The sequence below is a fragment of the Prionailurus viverrinus genome, chromosome C1 (assembly GCF_022837055.1).
Source record: "Prionailurus viverrinus isolate Anna chromosome C1, UM_Priviv_1.0, whole genome shotgun sequence".
NCBI classification, from domain to species: domain Eukaryota; kingdom Metazoa; phylum Chordata; class Mammalia; order Carnivora; family Felidae; genus Prionailurus; species Prionailurus viverrinus.
In genome coordinates this window covers 55,752,277-55,776,037 of record NC_062568.1, presented here as the reverse complement: position 1 = coordinate 55,776,037, position 23,761 = coordinate 55,752,277, and the positions used below count along the sequence as shown (strand labels likewise).

Sequence of the window (23,761 nt, the reverse complement as noted above, 5' to 3'; positions counted from 1 at the left end):
CAGCCATTTCTTCTGATGTTTCTATCCATATTTGTGTGTCAAAGTCCCTGCAAAACATTGTCTTGATAGAAAACTGGTAATATATTTTGAGTAAAAAAAAAATTTTAAAGGTGTGTTTAATAGAAACTTGTCTGGTAGGTGGCAATTGTCCAAATGAATTTAATCAAATGAGTTCCTTAAGGGCTTGAGTACTTGGGTTGCACAAGGTCAGTTGCGGAGGAGTTAATCAAGGGGTGGTTTAGATAGAGGTTAGCAGGGGGTCTGCGCAGGGATTGGCAGAGATTCGTAAATTCTCCATATCCAGGTCATTGGTTTGGTACCTGAGGCAAGACTAGTTATTGAAACAGTGTGTGAGGTATCCTTCCAGAGCACTAGTCCCAAAGAGCTACTGTTAAAGATCTTGAAGATGTTGACATTGAAAGTCTGAAGGATAACATGTTAGAAGCTGACCCAAATTTATAAATTAGGGAAGGCACAGAAAAGATACTTGTTTCCTAAGTTCAACAACAGTTAGGCAAGCACTGTTCAAAGTACTCTTGATAACAAAGAAATAAAACACTTTAACTCAATGCTCCTAATGTTTTAAATCATAATGTACTAAATAGATACTAATTTTACTATTTCCCCATATATCTATAACTAACAGTAAGAGAGTTTTAATGTCTTGACAAAAAATTTTAAAGATCATAGAACAAGCATAATTTTCCCACCACCTATTAAGTTTGCTTTGCAGTTTCAGCTTGCACGGCCATTTTTATGATGGTGCACTGTGGTGCAAAGCAAGGACTGCCTGTAAATGAAATTGAGAAATCTCTCTTTTCCCTATACCTGCCTGCCCTCTGCTGGAGGTGTCAAAATTAGTGACCTTGTCCAAGGACTCAAACTACACACAGGTGGCTCTCAGTCTTTTATTCAACCCTGCCCTACCCTTCACCCTTGAGGGGTGCAAAGCCTTCCCGTTAGAAGCAAGGATGTTCTAATTGTCAGTTGGATTAGCTATTATACCCACATTGTGGTGAAGACTGATGCCATTAAGCAATCACAACCACATAACTAAACTCTTTTAATTTAATTCTGGGCTTGGAGTATAACCTGATACAAGTCTATTGTTGGAAGAGATGTGCAAAGTTATTTGTTCATCTATTTTTACTTTTACTGCATACCTGAAATTTTTTCCTGTGTTGTAAAGGTAAGCTCAGAGATAATCATCTTTTTAAAAAAAATTCTTTTAATGTTTTATTTATTTTTGAGAGAGAGAGACAGAGACAGAGAGCATGAACGGGGGAGGGGCAGAGAAAGAGAGGGAGAGAGAGAGAGAGAGAGAAAGAGAGAGAGAGAGAGAGAGAGAGAGAGAGAGAGAGAGAGAGAATCCAAAACAGGCTCCAGGCTCTTAGCTGTCAGCACAGAGCCCGACATGGGGCTCGAACCTGCGTACCACAAGATCGTGACCTGAGCCGAAGGCAAATGCTTAACGGACTGAGCCACCCAGGCACCCCTGGAGATAATTATCTTTAAGCCTAGACTGAATTTTTGACTTATGCCAAATTTCACTTGACATTTTCTTCTCTCCTTCGATTTCTGTAATTGTCCTCATGACAATGTTGAATATTAAAGATACCTTTTGTGAATGAGATTAAGAACTGTATAATCTTTCAGTTTCTTTCCAGACCTTCCAGATCCACTTCCAGACTCTGAGTACCAACATATTGCATTAATCACTTTTATCCCCAATTGTACATACCCCTCCCCTCCAGTGTACCCTCCCACATAAGGTAATACCACTTCTCTGCCTAGCAATTTAGCACAGGCTAGGTCCACAGGAAATGCTGACTACTTTTTTGTTGTTGTTAAATGTGTGAATAAAATAATATATTTCATTTCCTTAATGAAGAAACTATAGTTAGTACCACTTGGTGATGAAAATAGGAATTGTGGTCCAGGCAATTTATGTATCTACAAATTTCTAGAAGGCTGTTAAGAACTGTTGGCTCAAAAGGAGGGGCAGAGATTATAGAAGATTTAAAAATATGAAATTTTAAAATTCTTAATCTGCCTTTCTCATATTTTGTTAAAAGAATACATGTGTGTTTATGTAAAATATCATCATAGTAAGATGGTAAAAGGAAAAGGTTTAAAAGCTATAGTTAGAAGATCCTGTCTTAAAGCTTTGAGATTCTGAATTATCTCTCTTGTTAAAACCCTTGGACAGTGGTTGTTCATCTATTTTCAGATTCTTCTGTAATAAATTCTAGCAAATATAAAAAGAACAAGGTAAATGAATTTTTAAAATTCCAACGTGTCAGTAGTTCACACGTAACTTAGCATACAATGTGGTTTACTATCCTATAGGTTTTTTTCATATAGGAATTCCACTCATATCTCTTACCACAAGGAAAATTATTATCATGCCTATTTTCTGTTTGGCTAAATGAAGACAAATGGAGAAATGAAAAGAAATGCCTGATTTTACAATAGATCTGGGAACAGAATACTGGAACCACTGATTTAGAACAAAAGAATTTTGTTCTTTATATTAAGAGTTAAAAAAATTAATCATCTCATCATACTTTTCTGCAGTAAAAAATATGTATATGTTGCTATTTAAAATACATGCTTCCTGTATTGATAAAGCTGAGTGTTAAATTTTTCTCCTGGATTTAAGTTATTATCACAGTTATTAGACACAATTAAACATAATAACATAAATACACTATTAAATTTAATAATTACTAAGCATAATAAGTAGAGTGTTACTAGAAGTATAACTCTTAATGAGGTGGATCTCTTTCTCCTTTTTAAATTAGTGCATGTATCAATAGATATATACTGCTAGAATGTGACTGGATTCTGTGGAAATTGGTGGCAAAAATAAATTATTAGGTATTTTTACACACAGTATTTTCAAAAGTTGTATTAATGACTGTTTACAGTAGAATCCACAAAAACATTCTTGTTAAGCTAACATACATCTGATAACCACATCACAGAATAACAATAAACTGGTAGGAAGTTGTTGACCAATAAGAACAAGTAGGAAATGTATCCAAGTAAAAAACAAATATAGATTTTCCTTAATTATCTTTGTGAAATAGTTAATTACAAATTTTCTCTTATGAGTCCTAATGAATATACAAGAAAATATAAAATACTAACTCAGTCGCAATATATGTCTGGAATTCTTGAAAATGTAATATTCATCAGCAGAAATAGTTGTGGGAATTTTTATTTCCTCTTTCTTGAAATTATCCAGCTGAGACACAAATCACTCCTTTGATCAAAGTAGCTTCCCTGGAGGCCCTTGTACCCTGGGGATTCCGAATGAGTGAGGAGTCTGCCCTTATTTTATGCAGTAGGGTAAAGGTCACCGGGAATGAGAAGCTGGGAAGGAGACTGGCACAGTGCCTTGATCAAGCACATGTTCTCAGACATATCAGATTTAAGCATGAATAATATAGAATTTGAAGACCCAGAAATTAATCCCCTTTAAACTCACACAGCTCCTATAACAACCACTAATTTGAAGAACACAATGGAGACCTCTCAGACCCACAGTGTATTTTATCTAAACTTTTTAGACAGCCCAGGAACATAAAACCTGGCTGGGCCTTTTTGTAAGAAACCTTCACATAAGCTTGAAGCATTATGTGACAACTGCCTCCCTCACAGAACTACAACCTTTGTGACTGGATACTGAATCAGTAGGGTAGGACACAGAGAAAACAAAACATGGTGGAAGACTATTCGGTGCTTTTAATACCTTTCCACCTTTGAGTGAAAGTTTATTTCTACAATGAAAAAATGAAAGCTGTTTTACGTGAACTGGCTGGCCAAAAAGTAGTATAATAAAACCCAGAATGTAACGGCAACATCCAGACAAAATCATAATCATCTCAAAAATGTATGTTTTAAGAAGCTTTGAAGGGCTGGACTTCAATGGTTAAATATGTATTCTTTGTATAGTGATTTATAGATGAAATAAATAAAACTATCATGCTATTTTTCTAAGGCATTTAATAAATGTGTATATTACAATCTAGAATATCATAATTATGATTAATAATTTTAAGGTGCCAGGAGACATTTCATTATATTTTAATTTTAGCCTTTATTTTAAAGTTGCCACAAATTTATAAAGCATTTATAATTTTAAAAAATTCAATCCAGTAGCAGAAATGAATAAAATTGAAAACCTGCCCTTGAGATTTAGGAAATGTAGATGTGTAGATGGCATGCTCATTAATAAAAAGATGGTGGAACTATGTTAAAAATAGGGCTCTGAGGGGCACCTGGGTGGCTCAGTCGGTTAAGCATCCAACATCAGCTCAGGTCATGATCTTGCAGTTAGTGAGTTAAAGCCCGGAACTGGGCTCTGTGCTGACAGCTCAGAGCCTGGAGCCTCCTTTGGATTCTGTGTCTCCCTCTCTGTCTCTCTGCCCCTCACCCACTCACACTCTATCTCTCTGTCTCTCAAAGATAAATAAACATTTTTAAACAAAATTTTAAAAAAGAAATAGGGCTTTGATTTTTTAAAATGTTTACTTGGCCCACACATTCACCTTCACTTTTCTCAGCCTATATCGTTTCTGCAGGTGTGGCTAAAATAGACACTCATTAGTAAACTATCTGATTAGGTTGGCTTAATCTTCTAATTTAATAAACGATTTTCTTATTACTGGAATTACTATATGTGTGAGCTCAAAAAGTGTGTTTTTCAGATTTACTCTTATACCTGCGATGATGTTAAATGGGCCTTTCTTCACATTCAGCAGCTGAATAAATCTAAAATACAGAGATAAAAATAGACATTGAATGAACTGCGATTCCGAGTCTAGATAACTAAACCAATATTTTCATGTTGCTAAGGAGTTTCTCCTTGGTTGGAATAACACTTTATCAATGCTTTCTGTTCGTCTAAGTCCTATTAAAGAATCCTTTACAACTCAATAAAATTACAACTTGTATTTATTTATAAATGCAGAGATCCCTACCTATGATAGCCAGCCTCCAAGATGGCATCAATAATCCCTACCTCCTGATATTTACAACCTGTGGAGTTCCTTCCTACCTTATACCAGGGTTGGCCAATAGAATATGGCAAAAATGGTGATATGTTATTTGTGAGACTATATTATAAAAGATACTGCTTGAGCTCTCTCTCATCACTTGAACTAGGGGAAGCTCTGTTGTGAGGTGCCTGTGTATTGGTGAATTAATGCTGTATTCCCATGAGTGAGTTTGGAGATGGATCCTCAGGCTCAAGTAGGATCTTGAGATGGCTGCAGCCTGGCTTGACTGCACCCTTGAGCCAGACACCCCTGGTATTTTTTTCAAGCGAGTATACTAGAGGATTGAAAAAAAAAATTGTATGGCAGAGTTCCTGTCTCATTTATTGTATTTTTTAATGCAATTGCTTGTTATTTTTTTAGTGTAACAGTTTGATGTTTTTTAGTGTACATTTCTAGGAATTTGGACAAAAGCATGAAGTTGTACACTACCACTACACCCAAGGTATAGAATGGGTCCATCATCTAGACAGTTTCTTTTGTAGTCAAGACTTCCATGTACCTCCAGCTCTAGCACCCTCTGATTTGCTTCTGGCTTTATACCTTCGCCTTTTCCAGAATGCCCTATAAATGGAGTCATACGGTATACAGCTCTTCTAGCTTTTCTCCTTTTACTTAGCATAATGCAGTTGAGATTTATCCAACTTGCTGGGTTGTACCAGTGGTTTTTTCTTTTACTGCAGAGCAGTATTCTATTGTATGGATATGCCACACTTTGTTTATCCATATACCAACTGAAAGATAATGGGCTGTCTCCAGCCTTTGGTAATTATGAATAAAGTCAGTATAAATATTCACATACAGGTTTTTGGGTCAATGTTGCAAGTGTATATTTAACTTTATTTTTAAAAATATTACTTAAGTGGTGTGCCTGGGTGGCTCAGTTGGTTACGCGTCCGACTTCAGCTCAGGTCATGATCTCGCGGTTCTTGAGTTTGAGCCTCACATTGGGCTCTGTGCTGACACCTCAGAGCCTGGAGCCTTCTTTTGATTCTGTGTCTCCCTCTTTCTCTGCCCAACGCCCCTCTGGCACGCCCCCCCCCCCACTCATGCTCTCTCTCTCAAAAATAAACATTAAAAAAATAAATTAAAAAATATTATTATATAAATATATGTAACTTGCTTATCTTTATAAATATATGTAAGTAATATACAAAGTATTCTAAAGTAGCTGTATCATTTTGTATCATCAGCAATGTATGAGAGTTCCAGTTGCTTTACATCCTGGCCAGCATATGGTATAGTCAGGTCTTTTTAATTTTAAAAATCCTGATAGGTATGTAGTAGCATCTCAGTGGGTTTTAACTTAGTGTCAGATGTAAGAAATATTTATTTATCTCTGTTTCCAGCTTGTTTTGTTTCCTCAATTCCCTTTAGATGTTTTCTTACTGTTTCCATCTTTCCTCTGAAATTCCATATCAGTTCATACATATTATCTGCCTTTTCCACTAGAACATTCTGCATATTAACAATAGTTTAAATTACCTGTCTGTTAATTCCAACATCTGAGTCATCTCTGGGCCTAGCTCTGTTGATTGCTTTATCTCACGACAGTAGACTGTTTTTCCTCATCTTCTTATTTGTCTCATCATTTTTGATTGAACACCAGACATTGTATGTAGGATACTAGTGACAGAGATAAGTGGATTTTTTTTGCCTGGAAATGGACATCCCTTTTCCTCTTCTAGACTCTGTGTGTGGGGTTGAATTATTAGCAGTTGAACTGGGTTTTGTTGCAGTGGTTAGCTTCTGCGGACAACTGGCTTCGAGGTCCTCTAGTAGTAGCTTGTACTTAGGTTAGGGCTTGGGTACCAGAGGACTTTTCTCAATGTTGCTGCTCTACCCTCAGATTTTAGCCTCCCTATGTACCTGCACCACAAAGGTGACTTTCTCTCCACTCTTGCCTACCCCCAAGGAGTAGACTGCCATTGCTTATTACTTAGTGTTGCTGGGTGTTAACTCTGTTCCAACCTCAGTCTTCTTGTATTTCTGAGAAGGGTGGGATTTCTAAGTGATTCTGCCTCTCCTTTCCATGGCAGTCAAACTATCTTTGCAGTGAGTCTTTATTTCTGCCCCTCCCCCAGTGGCTTGAGGCATTTTATCCTTAGAAAAGCATCTAAGTGGGGCTTTGTGACTTCCCCACAGCAACTGTACTCCCCTTCTCCAACCTGTACCAAAGAGAAATACTCATTCTGGTTCCCTGCCCTGACTCCAATCTTTCTCATGAGCACCGATGGAGGTCTGTGGAGAAAAGCTTGTGAGTAAGTGTGAATTCCTCTTCTGTCTCTGTCTCCCAGAGGTTCCATACTGTCCGTTAGACTAAAGTCAGATTTCTGCAATTTGTTAGGAATTTTAGCTTAATTCTTATGTATTTGTCTGACAATCAACATCTCTTCTTCCTATACTCTGCCAAAGGTGAGCCGGAGTTTGTATCCTATATTCTTAGGATTCTAGGCTGTCTGGTTGCCCAATGGCTTCAGCTATCTGATGGGTTCAAGAAAAATGATGATTTTGTATTTTATCTGTAGCTTTCGTTATTTCTAGGATGGGAATAATGTTCTTGTTTGTTTTCTATATTGCAGGTAGAAATGGAATTCTTACTCTATGCATCTTAAAGATATCCTAGAGACTAAAATTCCACAAAACTTTCAGTAATGCAGTGTAGGGTTAATAATTTTCACTATCATCAATTTCATCTTCACATTTGGCTGAGCCATATGGGCTGGAGATATGAAAAGGCTCAAATATTAAGCCTGTGGCATACTGCTAGGCATGCTCCAGTGCTACCACCATTCCTCTGTCCTATAAGAATCCATGGAGTTTCAAGGAAAAGTTCGTCTTTACAGGCAGAGATGGCTGGCTGACCACCAAATGTTTATGCTCCCTTTTATAATATTGTGCCATTGGGAAGAATTTGCCCTATCACGTGCTATACTTTCCTGCCCGACTTAGTTAAGTACAGCCATGTAACTGTGTCTTAGCCAACAGAATATTGCAGAATTGCTGTGAGCTACTTTCAGGCTGACCATTCAAAGCTCCTCCATGCTCTTTCTCCTAGATCAGTTAGATGTAAATGCCCACAGCGATCTGGTGCTTAAGATAGCAGAAGCTCCATCAGCCTGGGTCCCTAATGGTGAATGGAGTGTAGAATGGAGCTCACACACTTCCATCCCCACAATCTGGAATGAACTGAATTATTTAATATCAAGAAATGAACTTCTATTTTGTTTCAGCTATTATATAGATTGAAGTCAATTTACCACAGCAAATAGCTAGCCCTAACTCTCTCTTTTCCTTCCCTTGTCCTATTACCTAATTAACATGCTCTGATTATGAGATGTTTTTTTTAAACAGGTGTACCAGTTGTCTATAGGTCATTCATAAGAAACACTGTCCTAGGCCCTTGTCCTTCATGTGCTGGTAAAGGTGAGAAGCTAAAACCTAGAAGAGATTTAGAAAATACTCTTATTTCTATTCAGTGTTATAAGGATCTTGTGTGATGTACTGACTCAAAATTATTATCAGTGGTTGCCTATAGTGCTGTGTTGGAAAATTTTCTGAGGCAGTGTCCAGGCTAATAGAAAAGAACACTGTGATTAATTGGCAATAACTGTCATGGGCAAGTGAGGTAAGAGTGATGGCCTGGGTTCAAAAAACTTCGTCATCCCTGGGGTTAAGCCAATGTCTGTGGGTGCATTTACTAGGCTGTTCCTAGAAATATAACCCAGATTTTTTAAGTCTCAAGTAAGAGACACTTACTATTCAGGCAACATTGTTGTCATAGCTTTCATTTATACAAATTGTGTGATTTATTGGCAGCTTTGACAGGCAAAGATATAAATGTAATTCAGACTTCCCTTTGTCTAGATTCTGCTTGTTTAGTTCAGAAATCAGGTATTGTCAGGGATCAAAAGTTCTAGTAAGACAGTTTTGAAGGCACACATACTCCCCCCAACTGAGCAGTGGCTAGGCAAATGGTTTTATTTTGTAGGATTGCGACCACATATCTTTAATTTGATGACCAAGCAACTCCCAGTTTGGTTTCTAGACTGGCCTAAAATACAAGGAAACAAAGAATAGGAAACATCCCCTGGGTAAGCTATAAGTGGTTAAAAAGCAGATAGAACTCTATAATTTCTGCTGTGGAAATTAGAGTTTACTTACAGTGGTTCTCAAGTGCTTGGATTTCTTAAGCTAAGTGTTCTTTTTTTTTTTTTAATTTTTTAATGTTTATCTTATTTTTTGAGAGAGAGAGAGAGAGACAGAGTGTGAGTGAGGGAAGGGCAGAGAGAGAGGGAGACACAGAATCTGAAGCAGGCTCCAGGCTCTGAGCTGTCAGCACAGAGCCCGATGTGAGGCTTGAACCTACGAAAAATGAGATCATGACCTGAGCTGAAGTCGGTCGCTTACCCGACTGAGCCATCCAGGTACCCCAAGCTACATGTTCTTGGTTACTATTTTCTAGATGACAAAATGATAAAGTTCAGATGCACATATCTGAGTCCAACTAATAGTGCACCCACCAAAAATATCAGCTTAATCTGTAAAGAAACACGTTAAAGATTTCCTATGTTCATGGGACATGAAAATACTGGCCACCTGGGAAAGAATAATACTTTTCAACACAAAATAAGATTGATAAGTTAGCCAAGAAATTCAGGTAGTTTCTAATCATGAGGAAACAGTCAGACACATCTAAATTGAAGGATTTTCTCCAAAATAACTGGCCTAGAATCTTCTTAAAATGTCAGTGTCATGAAGGAATTGAAAAAAAAAAAGAAAGAAAAAACACTGCGAAGGGGTTGTTTTAGATCAAAAGAGACTAAAAAGGTATAATACAATGTGTGATCTTTGAATCTTAGATAAAGCTGAACAAAGACATAAAAGAGATTTATTGGAGAAATATGAACATGAACTTTATATTACATAATAGAATTGTATCAATGTTAAGTTTCTTGAGTGTGATAATCATAGAAGGTAGAAGAATGTCCTTTTTCTTAGAAGATATGTGCTGTAGTATTTAAGACCATGGTGTCAAAATGTCTGTCACTTACTCTCAAATGTTCAGAAAACAAAATATGTGTGTGTGTTATACATGGAGACATAAAACAGATGTGGTAATAGCCAGTGAATCTAGGTGAAAGATACATAGGCACTTATCATTCTAGTTTTACAACTTTTCTGTAGGTTTGAAAATTTCACATAAAAAGATTGAGGAAAATAAATGAATTGGGAAAAAATTCAGATAATTTATACTTAGCTTTTATCAAATTTAATGTCTGATGGCAATTGGTAACTTTAGACATTTTAACTTATAAAAATATATAGAAAATTTGGGAAGTAGGGAGATAATTTACCTATTACCCTGTCATTTCTAATACAAATATGATACTTTTCTCTTGCTTCTCAATTTTTTTCTATGTGCATTTATAAATAACATCACATTGCTACAATTTTCATCTGTTTTTCCACCAAATATTATGTCCTAAGAATTTTTTTTTCTTTTTTTTAATTGTATTTATTTATTTTGAGAGAGAGACAGAGACAGAGTGTGAGCAGGAAAGGGGCAGAGAGCGGGAGACAGAATCCTAAGCAGGCTCTAGGCTCTGAGCTGTCAGCACACAGCTGGACCTGGGGCTTGAACCCACAAGCTGTGAGTGAGATCATGACAGGAGTCAAAGTTGGATGCTCAACCGACTGAGCCACCCAGGCACCTCCTAAGTATTTTCTATACTATTATATCTTCAGCAGTCACAACAACCACTTTTAATAATTTCTTGGTATTCTTTTGAGGAAATATGTATTTTCTTCAACAATTCCACAATTTAGTTTTCTAATAAGTAATCTTCAATGAATGTTTTCTCATGTGGCTTTTTCCACATTGTGGATTCAAATATTGGCGTAGGTTTCCACAGGTCAGGTTGCTTGATCTAATGACCGTTTATGGAGGACTATAAACACTCTGCCATGATTTATTCTTTTAAACTCTGAGATAGTGGGAGCTTAATGAAAGTGAGCTATTTTAAACAGTTACACTTCTTTGGGTCTGAATATTTTTAGATTTCTAATGCTCCTTCCTTGCCCCGTCCCTGTCAACTGCTTGCAGGACCCTGGGTCTTTCTTTGCCACCATCTATTCCTTTAGATGAATTCTTTCAAACTGAGATCCTGGGCACCAAGAGGTGGGGGTCTTTAATCTTTTCAACATTTCACTGGCCTAACAGAAATCATACGTTTATTTACAATTAAGCACGTGTAAGCAAGCTTAGAAGTGCAGTCTCTGGCCCTAGTTGAGCCTTGCTATGACTGAAACCCTGGCCAATAGCTCACCTGCAACCTGAGTCTCTGAACCAGAATCCAACCACCCTGCTCTCAGGTTCTTGATCCTCAGAGATTCTGTGAGACAATAAAGGTTTGTTGCCTTCAGCTGTCAAGGTATAGAGTAATTTGATACATAGCTACAGATTAACTAATACAGAATTTGGAAATGGGATGTGGTCTAAAAAAAAACATAAAATGTGGACAGAAGACTTGAATAAACACTTCATAAAAGAAGATGTCTGAATGATTAACGAGCATATGAAAAGGAGCTCATCATTAGGCATTGGGAAAATGCATATTAAAACCACAATGAAATATCATTTCATACACACCTGAAAGGCTTAAATCAAACAGAGTGACAACTTCAAGTGTTGATGAGGATGTAAAGTAATCGGGACTCTCATACATTGCAGGTGGGAGTATAAAACAGTGCAATCACTTTGAAAAACTAATAATATAAACCTACCCCTATTGACCCAGAAAGTACAGTCCTGGGTTTATACCAAAATAAATGATTGCATATGTCCAAAAAGAAAAGAGTACATAAATGTTCTTAGCAGCTTCCTTCAGTATATGCCTAAGCTGCAAATAACCAGGGGAACAGGAAACAAATTGTGATCCAGGCAGTGGAATACTATGCAGCAATACACATAAGTGAAGCTTCTATGCAGCAACTTGGATGAATCTCAAAAGCACCATTTCGAGCAAAAGCAATATATACCATATGATTCCATTTACATCATCTTCAAAATCAGGTAAAACCAATCTGTGGTGATAAAAGTGAGAGTAGTGGTTACCCCAGGATTGATAAGTTGTATTGACTGGAAGATAGGAGGGAAATCTCGGGCGTGATAGAAGTGTTTCATATTTTGATCTGGATGGTGGTCACACTGGGCTATACATATGTGTCTTAGCCTATTCGGGTCTCTATGACAAAATACCAGAAATGGATAGCTTGTAAACAATGGAAATTTATTTCTCACAGTTGTCGAGGCTGGAAGTCTGAGGTCAGGGTACCAGCATGGTGATGGCCTTCTTCCAAATGGCAGACTTCCTGTGTCTTCACATGGCAGAAGGAGGCAAGGGAGCTCTTTTGGGTTTCTTTTACAATATATCTGCCCTCGTGACTTAATCACCTCCCAGAGGCCCAACCTCAATACCATCACCTGGGGGGTTAGGTTTCAACACATGCATTTTGGGGGACATATTCAAACCAGAGCAATATGTAAAAAAAAATCACAAAACCATACCCTTAAGATTTGTTCATTTTACTCCTAAGTGTAAATTACATTTCAATAATACATTGTTTAAAAAAATCCAAAGTCCTTTCTATGGTCCATAAGGCCCTAGGGATGGTGTCTTCTTTGGCTCCCTCTTTGGCTTCATTTCTTGACACTCTTCCCCTTATTAATTTTCCAAACACACTACCTTTCTTCCTGGTCCTCTACACATCAAGCATGCTGCCACCTTTGCATTGACTCTTCCCTCTGTCTGTAATCTCGGTCCTCAAATATCACCTTTCATTTTAGTCAGGTCTTTGGTTACAGTCACAGTCATAGCTCTCTGGAGAACAGAGCTCCAGGCACGGACTTAAGCACTGTTAGTGCTCTATTTGGGAGGTAAATCCCACACAGCTGGTCACTCAGTATATTTGTTTCCTAGGGCTGTTGTAACAAAGTACCACAAACAGGGTCACCTAAAACAACAGAAATTTGTTGTCTTGCAGCTCTGGAGGCTAGAAATTCAAAATCAAGATGTTGGTAGGGCCATATGCCCTCTGAAACCTGTAGGGGATCCTTCCTCGTTTCTTCTAGCTTCTGGTGTTTGCTGACAATCCTTGGTGTTCCTTGGCTGGTAGATGCATCATTCCAACCTTGGTCTCTGTCATCACATGGCCGTCTTCTCCCTCTGTGTCTCTGTCTTTTCTTCTTATAAAGACATCAATCATATTGGGTTAGGACCTGCCCTGATGACCTCATCTTAACTCAATTACATCTGCAAAGACCCTCTCTCCAATAAGGTACTGGGTTCAAGACTTCAACATATCTTTTGGGGAACACAATCCAAACTATAGCAGTCAGTAAGTACATAGGCTTGGTCACACAGGTCGACTTCTGACAGGCTGTATGGAGAAATCATATATCGGAACAGTTCACCAGAGGGAAAAAGGGAGAGGACGTTTATCTGCCCAGTATCCTCCAATCTCTTGTCTCCCACTGGTCACAATTCACTCAGGGGGAATTAAATCCTCTGCATTTTCGTATTTCATCCTTTAGCCCCATCGGCAGTTGCTCAGGAGACAAAGCCCTGCAGTTTGGAGTTTCAGCTGAGTTTGCAGAGGAATGGGGAGAGGAGTCAGACATTTTAGACCTGCGGCTAGTGATCCTCAGGCAGGGAAACCACAGAGGTCTGCACGGAGTCTGCAAGCTGCTGTGGCAACCAAAGAGGAGCAAGTGGCTGGGGATGAGACAGGTGGTGTACAGACAGGTCCCACACTCTGCTCAGATGTCACCTTCTCAGGGAGGTCTTTTCTGACTACTTTGTATCAAATAGAAGCCCCTTCTCCATCTCTGTACTACCTTATTTTGCTTAATTGTCCTTCATAGCCTGTCCCCACTAGACATATATTTATGTGTTAACTTGCTTATATTTATTTTACCCACTACAATATTCCATGCAAGTAGGACATTTGTCTGTTCTCTTCCCTAAGTGCCTAGCATAGTGCCTGGCACATTTGTAGGAGCTCAGTAAATATTTATTGGCTTGAATGACTAGATGAATTTATGGTGTAAAGAAACGAACCTCCTGTTGGGAGGTAACTGAGTGGGTGGCAGTGGGGTTATCTTAGACACAGACACACCTATCGCAAACAGGTCAGGGCCTAGCTTCACCTGAGGGGAAGGCTCCATTTCCAGGGTTTAAACTGCGCAGCTCCCAGAGTTGGTGAGGAGCTGCCAGAATCACAGCTGCAAAGCCTCAGGGCCATCAGGAAGAGGAAAGAACTGACAGAATTGGAATCTCCCTGTTGAGAACTTGGAGAGCTGAAAGTGTGTGGTCCCCCTTGCCCTGCAGAGTCATAGCAGGTAAAGAATCCTGTCTTTTCCTCTTGACTTCTTCTAAGCCTCCTGAGTTATTTTCTGCCTCTGAAACTAAACTAGTACTTCTAATCCAGAAGTGCCAGTAAATGTATCTTCTTTAGTAGCACAGCACTACCATATTTTTTTTATGTGAAAATTGGGACACCTAAGCAAAAGAGCTCAACTCATTACTTCATTGTCCAGTCAAAATTTTATGTCTCACTTTAAATGACAATTCTCTGTTTACTTCCTTCAAGTTCTGCATGCTTTGGGTTTAATATAATCAATATGATTTTTAGTCATAAACTCCTTTCTGTGCTTATTTTCTCTACGGAATCCACTATATAAAGCAATCTATTTTTGAAATATGTTGGAGCCCACATTGGATTACAGATGAAAAGGAGATTGTAACAAATGTTGGGTGGCTGTAATTCACTTGAAATTGTTTTCATGATAATTTTCCCTATTAGTGTGAAAAATGTGTATAATAACAAAGACAGAGATTTTCTGAGTTGAATAATATACTATGCTCCTCTTGCATAATATCAAAAAGCAACAGTAGCTTGTTATTTCACCAAAATAGATATACTCCACTAGAAAATTGGCCTAAGATTAATGCTGTGACATGGTGACATTTTCCTCACCCCAAACTATTTAACCAAGTTCATTACTGCCTCTCTAACCAACTCAACCTGAACAAGTAGCATATAGTACACTTCCACACACAGAGGGACATTTGTTTAGGTAAGGAAGGTTTTGGCTCTGGTGGTGATGAGGGAGCATGGGGCAAGCTGAGGGCAAAGTACAGGCTAACAGCATGCACCCCCGCTGCCCCAGGTGGGATATGTGTGATATTCCTCAGATACTCCTGGATGCCCAAGAACAAGGGAAAGGAAAGAAAGCAAATGGTTGGCTGACAGAGATCACAGTCATGCAGGACAGGAGTCTCCTATCCATAAGTTTATGGATAACTTAGTAAAGTGCAAGAAAAAGGCAATCTTATCCATAGTCTGATCTCTGGAAACCTATCGACTCTGTTTCCAGGAGCCCTAATATCACCCTCATCAAGATGGAAAGGGGTTTAAGTGCTTGCCATGGTGGCATGGGAAACTAAGGCAAGTGAAAAATTAAATTCCCTTATTGCCAACAGCCCGTTGACGAGTCCTTGAAACAGGCAGAGAGACCTCCCTCTAGGAGTGCAGTTGCCTCAGTGGTGACACTTTACTAGGGGCAAAAGGGACTCTTGGCTTAACATTATCCTGGACCCCCACTCCCACCCCAGGATCCTGTAAGTTGACTTTAACATATAAAAATTCCTTTAGAAACTTCCTTTATCTCAACTCCCCCAAGATATATGTTGGCAATCATACTCCAAGCTTATGGCTCCCTGATGTGCATCTGAAGGGTCTCATGACTGAGGTTTTACTAAATGGTAATAAATGGCATTTTCCTAACAGCAGCTAGCCACTCAAGGTCCTGGAAACCTTGTTTCCAAAGTGCCTTAGAGACTTACTCTATCCCTAACCCCCTCCCAACCTGAAGGTATATAATCAGTTACCTGTCACAACCCCAATGCAGCTCTTTCTTCCCATGAGTCCTGGCCCCATGCTTTAATAAAATCACCTTTTTGCACCAAAGATGTCTTCAAGAATTCTTTCTTGGCTGTCAACCCTGAAACCCCCACCATCACCCCAAAACCTCATCAGTGGGGTGTTGAACCTGCTCCTTATTTAGGCCAGAGTGATTTGCCTATCAGTGATTTTCACAGTTCTTGATTACAGAGGAACTGTCCCTTCTGAAAACATGGCCAGGTGGAGCATTCAAACTCTTTCATAACCAATTCCCCTTAGGCAGGGGGTTCATATATGAACTAATGCAAATAACTACCAGTTTTCTTTATAGAGGTCAGTATCTTTCTCTATAATACAATTTTACTTCTGGAGCAAAAGACTTTTCTTCTCTTTTAGGACTTGCTTCCGTAACTAAGTCATACATTTTATCTCTGAGTAATATTTTTTTTGAGAAGGTTCATTTTAACTATGTCTCCTGACTATAAAATTTACCTTTCTGCAGAAGACTATTACCACACATAGCCTCTTTTTAGGGACTATAAAAACTGACAACTTAAAATTTTACATTAGTTCATCATGAATCTGGAAATTGGAAGGCAGTCACTAGATAATCCCAAGACTATTTTTCCTTGTTTTTCATAATATTCCAATGTTTACTTTAATTCCAGTGCCCCCAAATTGGATATATCTAAAGTGCAATTAAAACTGCATAGCTAATTCCTCTCTAATTGGCTCTTACATGCCATAAAGATACATATACCAAAAACAAACAATTCTACTTTTAAAACTCACAAAGAAGCCTAATATGAGGTTCTAAAAATGGGTCATTGTGACTTTGCCTTATCGATAAAATTTTTATATTATCTTCACCAAATTGTTAGCCACTTTCCTATCCCTGCCTATTGTTTTAAGATTTTAATCCAAATACACTCCCCCAAATTGACAAATCTTCCAAGTTTTAAATCAAGACCATGACGCTTGTTTATTATAAACCACAAATTGGGCCTCTCCTGATCAGACAGTTTTAATTATGCATTTCTTCTTTAGAAAGCTTATGAGACCATGTGAGCTACACTCTCCTAATGAGTGTGGTATTCCTGTGGTAGTCCTTACAACTCCCAGGTGAATAGCCTTGCCTGGGAAAGGCAATTGTCTTAGTTGAGTAGGCATTAATGTTGAAGGTATGGAAAAGGAAGTTGGCTTGATTCCGTTTTCACTAGCCTATCACAGATGCTAAATTCAAGTTTCACCTGAGGCACCAAACTAGGATAGATATGAAATCCCAAAGTGAAGTGCCAAGATGCAGGCCTTCAATCAAAATACCAAAGAAGACAAAGATCAGCTCCATGAGTCTAAAACTTCTCATCGCAGGAGGAAATAACAGTGTCCAGGAAGTGGAAACTCAAGGAGGATTTCCTAAGGAGTATTTTCTTGGTGAGAGCTGTGCTATGATTCCTACCACCAAGGGTGGGGGGTAGGGAAGGCTCCACTGGGCCACTCAGAGAACAGTTCCCTAAAGTCAAGAGCAAGGGGAATTCATGTCTGACTCCAACCCTGGAATCTACAGATCAGGGGAGAGGATTTGTGAATTTCTTGGCAATGGGGGTAAGTGCTGTTGTTAGGACTAGTCTGTGCTTTCAGAGTTTATCGGAGGTGGGGGGAATAGGCACAAATATTTCTATGGACCAGATGTGAGACACATAGGAGAGAACAATCCCGCAGTCCCTATAAGTCCTGCTCAAGAAGACAGCTGGGTATGGGTGGAGGGTAAATTCGGATGCATACAGAAGGAGGCAGTCTGGAGGGGACTTCAGGGAAGCCAGGTCCGAAGGGGGAGCAGGTAGCCAAAACAGTGGCACTTGCCTACACTGAAGGCCCAGCAGGAAGGCTGACCAAGAATATGTGAAATACCCACGAGAGAAAGAGCTGACCTGATACCTTTGTCAGGCCTGGAAAATGTGATGCCAACTGTCCCAGCCAAGGGAGAACTTTCCTTTTCTCCTCTCCTTTTCTCTCCTCCCTTCCCTAACTCTTTGATTCTAGAAGCGTAAAAACTAGCAGGCATTAAGTACAGGCAGAAAGAGCAAGGAAAAAAGAAGCTGACCATATCTTCTTTCCTAAAGGCTGGAACCAGCCTGTGCCAGCTCTAAATGGGGGAGGAAGAGAGAATTCTCCATGAATAAAGATAGAAGTATTTAGTAATATATTGGTTTGGACACTTTAACAGAAAAACTGTAGTACTTTCTATCATCTATAAGTGACCAAAAAGGGCCTGAGTGGCTCAGTCAGCTAAGCAAAGTTCTCCAAAATGTATTCCAAGGACTCCTAATTCCTAAGGATTTTAATAGGGACTCCATAGGGGCACCTGGGTGGCTCAGTCAGTTAAGCATCAGACTCTTGGTTTTGGCTCAGGTCATGATCTCATGGTTCACGGGTTCGAGCCCATGTTGGGCTCTGTGCTGACAGTGCGGAGCCTGCCTGGGATTCTCTCTGTCCTCCTTTCTCTGCCCCTTTCCACCTCCCCGACTTGTGCGCTCTCACTTGCATGTGCACACAATCTCTCTCTCAAAATAAACTTAAAAAAAAAAAAAGTGACCCAAAAAGCTATATATCCAGTGGCAGAGTAGAATTACCCTACTGAGCAAGTCTAAAGCAGAGAGTAAAAACACTAAAATTGCTTTTATTTATTTTTTTAAAGTTGAGGTACATTTGACATATAATATTATATTAGTTTCAAATGTACAACATAATAATTAGATATTATTATGATCACCATAATAAGTGAAATGATCACCACAATAAGTCTAGTTAACATCTATTACCACATATGGTTACAAAATTTTTTTCTTATAATGAATAAAGTTGCTTTCATAATTTCACCCAGAAGTCCTGCTTCTTCAATAAATTGGTTGTATCACCAGCAAGAGTGATGGATATATTTTTATAACCCACCTTCCAGTGAGGTAGCTAAAACAGGGTGAATCAGATTCTCCCTATACACAAATATGGGGATGTCTAATGAATGTCTAATCTATAATAGAATTCCCAGGACTGGGAAAATGTGAGGCCTTATTGTGCTTCTGTCACTGTGCTATTGATCTCTATATTATAAATATGAAGAATGACAGAGCCAGGTAAGCATAGAGTGAATGGAGAAAAGATTGTGAGACCAAGTCTAAAATTCAGGAAACTTTAGTGTTTCTCATAGAGGCAGACGCATCCTTTATATCTCACACAGCCAAAATGCATAATTAACAGATGCCAAGGCCCTTTAGTATAACAGATCTCAATTGATTGCCACCAGGTTCCCATGAAATGCAGAGGGCATTTCAGATAATAGATGGTATTTATCTGCATTATACAGAAAGTAATAACTGTAATATAATATAGATAATATTATATAATACAACAATAACAACAACAACAACAACAACAACAACAACAACAATAATGGCTAGCAGTTATTGAGGATGCATTATGTACCTGGAACTTATGCTAAATTTCCTATAACCATCATATTCATGTATAATTCCATTAATGTCTCCACTTTACTGATGATGAAACAAGGTCTTAGGCTAAGTAATTCACTTAAGGTCAAACTGTAGAGGATGGAACTGCAACTTAATCTCAACCGTTTCTCAAATTCCTAACCCTGAACCTCTGCTCAGATGAACAAAATGGAACTTGGACATTAAGTAACTCATTCAAAGTTCTACAATTAGTAGTCACTGGCATTAACGAACTTGGGTCTTGTAACCTATCCTTATCTCATTGGAGATCTTCAATGAAGATCTCAGCTCTCTCATAGAGAAAGAATTCACTAGCCTATAGGAAGGAGCTTAAACAAATATTTTTTGCCAATGAAAAAACAGGCCTCAAAGGAAGATACTTTAGGTAAATTATATCCATACATTAGAATATTTTGTAGCTCTTAATTTAATGAAGATCATTTTAAACACGTAAAGCACTTTTCCATTCCAAATAGAAAAAGTTACATAAAATACTAATGCTTTCAAGTTTGTATGAATGCATGTATCTATATACATATGCAGTTGACCCTTAAATACCTTGGGTTTGAACTGCAGGGGGTCCACTTACATGTGGATTTATTTTGATCAATATGGACAGTACAGTAAATGTACTTTCTCTTCCTTATGATCTTCTCAGTAATATTTTATTTCCTGAAGCTTACTTTATTCTAAGAATATAGTGCACAATACATATACATAATGAGGATTAGGGGACTGATGTTGATAAGGCTTCTGGTCAACAGTAGATTATTAGTAGTAAAGTTTTGGGGGGAGTCAAAATTATATGCAGATTTGACTGCATGGAGGTGGGGAAGGTGGGGAGGCAGTGGTGGGAGGCTGAAGGTGTGTGTGGTGTGTATATCAGCGCCCCTAATCCTGAAGCAATTCAAGGGTCAACTGTACACGTAATTGAATGTAAGTAGCTAGTTATATGCATGTTTTTATGGGTGTATATTTGATTGTATCTTTTTCAAATGGGAAATTAAGAATAAAATGCACTAAAGTATTAGAGATAAATTATTATCTCTAGGTGGTGGAATTATGGGTAGCTTTTACTTTTTCTCCTGTACTTTATTTTCCTCCAAAAGATCAATACATGTTCTTTTTTATTTCTCCTACCAGATGGGTTTATTATTTTATTATTATTATTATTTGCTTTTCCAGTTTTATTTGAGATATAATTTGCATACCATAAAATTCTCTCATTAAAAAAAAGTTTTTTTTTTTTACATTCATTTATTTTTGATAGAGAGAGAGAGACAGAGCACAAGTGGGGAAGGCGCAGAGAGAGAAGGAGACACAGGATCTGAAGCAGGCTCCAGGCTCCGAGCTGTCAGCAAAGAGTCCGACGCGGGGCTGTGAGATCATGACCTGAGCTGAAGTCGGACACTTAACTGACTGAGCCACCCAGGTGCCCTAAAATTCGCTCATTTTAAATACACCAATGATATTGTTAAATTTACAGAGTTGTGCATTCATCACAACAAGCCAATTTTAGCACATTTCCAACACTCCAAGATTTCTTGGGCCCATTTGCAGTCACTCCCCATTCCCACTCTCCAGACCTAGGCAATCCCTAATCTACTTTCTGTTTCTATAGACTTGCCTTTTCTGCACATTTTATCTAAATGGAATCATACCATATGTGGTGTTTTTAGTCTGGCTTGATTTACATTCTTTTAAAGAAAGAAAAAGAATAAATATTCTCTGGTTCTTTGCCTTTTGCATCAAAACCAAAGAAAATCCCTTACTTTCTTCCTCTTCATAATAGCATAATCATGTTACAACATCTTCTTTACCTCCGTAGTTCTTGACTCAAATCCCTTTTAGACACTAAGAGTAAGTTGTAGAACAGTGAACTTATTCCAGATATTTCAAGGGTCTCTCCTATCCTTGTTTCTCACAAGTTTCCTTATTTCTTTATATAAAAAAATATATAACTATTTTATTCTTATCACCTGGGCAGTCATTTTTTACTTGCCTTCTACTCTTGATTCTTTTGACCAAACCGGTGACTCCATCTCTGAAGTGCAAGGGCTTTGGAATCAGACCTGGGTCTGGTTCAGGAACCCCCAGTCCTGAGAGGCCAGTAGCTGGGCTCTCAAGAGCAAGTTATCAATCTTTCCTGAGGCTCAGTGTCCTTGTCCTGGTGAGTACATTGGAGTTACTGGTACCTACAACCACAGCTAAATGGGAACATAAGAGGGCTCTGGGTAAGCCAATGATTGCTGGTACTCCTTTGAAAGAATATTTTTAAAATAATTCTTCAACGTCTATTTTGAGGAAAGACAGGGTTTCCATAGAGCAAAACAGATGCCTTGCAGTTCATTAGACCTATGCTCCTTAGAATGCACATTTGACTTCTTGGGCTCTCATTGCCATGTCAAGTAGCTCATCAGGGTTCTTTTAACCCAAACAACACTCTCCCTCAAAGGACTGATAAATATAATTTTCTATGTTTCATTTTCCAAGATTTTTGTCCCTTTTTGTGGAGTAGTGGCCTGGGCAGCTTTCCTTCTGACTTGGCTTCATTGAATGTTTGGAAGATTAAATGGGATAACACTTGTGGAGATCTCTGCATAGCTTGTGACACCAACAGATATTCAATAAATGGTGACTCTTAGTATTATGGCCAAAAACCATGTCAACTCTGAGATTCTGGTAAAGGAACATCATATGCAGTCATTTTTTCCTCTAGCTCCTTACATTTATTCTTGAGTAAAGGCATTTTGAGAGAGCATTTGGTAACCTTGAAATGTTCTCAAGAGCTCTTTATAAACAAATCTTAATAAATATAAGACCCATTTCCTCCCTCATACCTCTATCAGAAAGAAAAGCAGCAACAGAAATGCCTTTGCTACTCTTTGTATGGCGTAACATTTTAAATAGTACTTACCTAAAACACGATAGAAATGGATGGAGGTCAGCTGGGGACAAGCACCAAGCAGGGAGGTGTTGCTGAGAGAATGGGGTGGCAGGTCTGAAACCAGATCCTGGCTATCGAGCAGAGGGAAAACAGCAAAGTCTTTGGAGGAGTTTTATTAGGATAAAAGCATCCCAGAATGCACCTGCTGTTTCATTCTCCAGTCTCCTTGAACCTCCTCTGAGCAGGGGAGTAAGGGCAGGGCAGGAGAGAAAAAAACCAAAGTGAGGTTAGCAGTGCTATGTCTCTTTTCCCATGATCTATTCCTAAAGGTACAGCATAAATATCAAAACAGGGTTTGGTAGTAGTCCGAAAGATTTAACTTGTCCCCAAATTCCTAAATAACGATTAGAGCTTAGTTTGATTTTTGACTGAACGTAACCAAACAACTTCTAGGCATAACATTTGTTGTGCACGCCTACCAGGGACAGGATGAAGTGACCACCTACCCATTCAGCACTCCAGCCAAGGAAAGGGCCGGCACGTGGGGCCAACCATGCAAGTTTGCCACGTGCCTTGCGATCTTGGCTCCCAGACCCCAAACCTCAGTTCTGCTTGTGGCTCCACTACTCCCCACTCTTAACTGTGTTTCTTCTCTCCATGCAGGTGATGGAGGCCCAAGCAGGTCCCAGGTTCAAGGCCAGAGACTTCGGCTAGGCATCCCCTCAGTCACCGCTGGTGACCCTTCTGGCCCACTGGCTGCCCCCCCCCCCGCCCCCTCCTGCTTCCAACATGCCTTCACTGCCCCTCCATTCCATCCCAGCTCTTCCTCACCCTTCAGGACAAACTGTCCCCTGGACTCCACACTTGGTGACTACCGTGGGTGCTCCGGCCCTAAGCCTTGATAACCTTCCTCTTCATCCCTTTTGAAAGGGGAAACGGGAAAGGTGAGCAAGAAACCGCCAGCAAGTTTCGACCACCGCCGAGGAAGACTAATGGGTTTCTAAGGAAACAGGGAGGCAGCAGCCATTTTAGTGGCATTCGCTGTATGAAAAATATATACACTGACATTCACCCCCGCCCCCTCCTCCTCCCCCTCCCCCCTCCCCACCCGTGGCGCCTTCGCTCCGTCCGCGCTTCCGAGGCCCAGGTCTCCCCGAGACGTGCGGCCACCTGTCGCAGGTGGCCGGCCACGCTGGGTCGCCCCGAGCCGCCCTCCCCGCAGCGGGCGGGACCGCGGGACTGCCCACCCCCGGCGCCGCAGTGCAGCTGCGGGCGGGCGGCTCGGGCCCTCCCGGTCCCCGCGTCCCGCCCCTCGAGTCCCCTCCCCCGCCGGC

The 23,761-nt window shown here is 39.4% G+C and overlaps 1 long non-coding RNA gene across 3 annotated transcripts; it reads right to left on the bottom strand.

Moving 5' to 3' along the window:
* Positions 1–12,347: 12,347 nt before the first annotated feature.
* Positions 12,348–23,710, bottom strand: LOC125171831 (uncharacterized). 3 transcript variants are annotated; one of them, XR_007154438.1, is made up of 4 exons: positions 23,598–23,710; positions 23,259–23,347; positions 22,458–22,664; positions 12,348–13,505 (listed from the first exon to the last, which is right to left on the bottom strand). It is a non-coding gene; the product is annotated as an uncharacterized LOC125171831 (long non-coding RNA). The 3 variants fall into 3 exon arrangements; XR_007154437.1 differs by having other exon boundaries at positions 23,259–23,427; positions 23,536–23,708; XR_007154436.1 differs by having other exon boundaries at positions 23,536–23,708.
* Between the last annotated feature and the right edge of the window lie 51 nt (positions 23,711–23,761).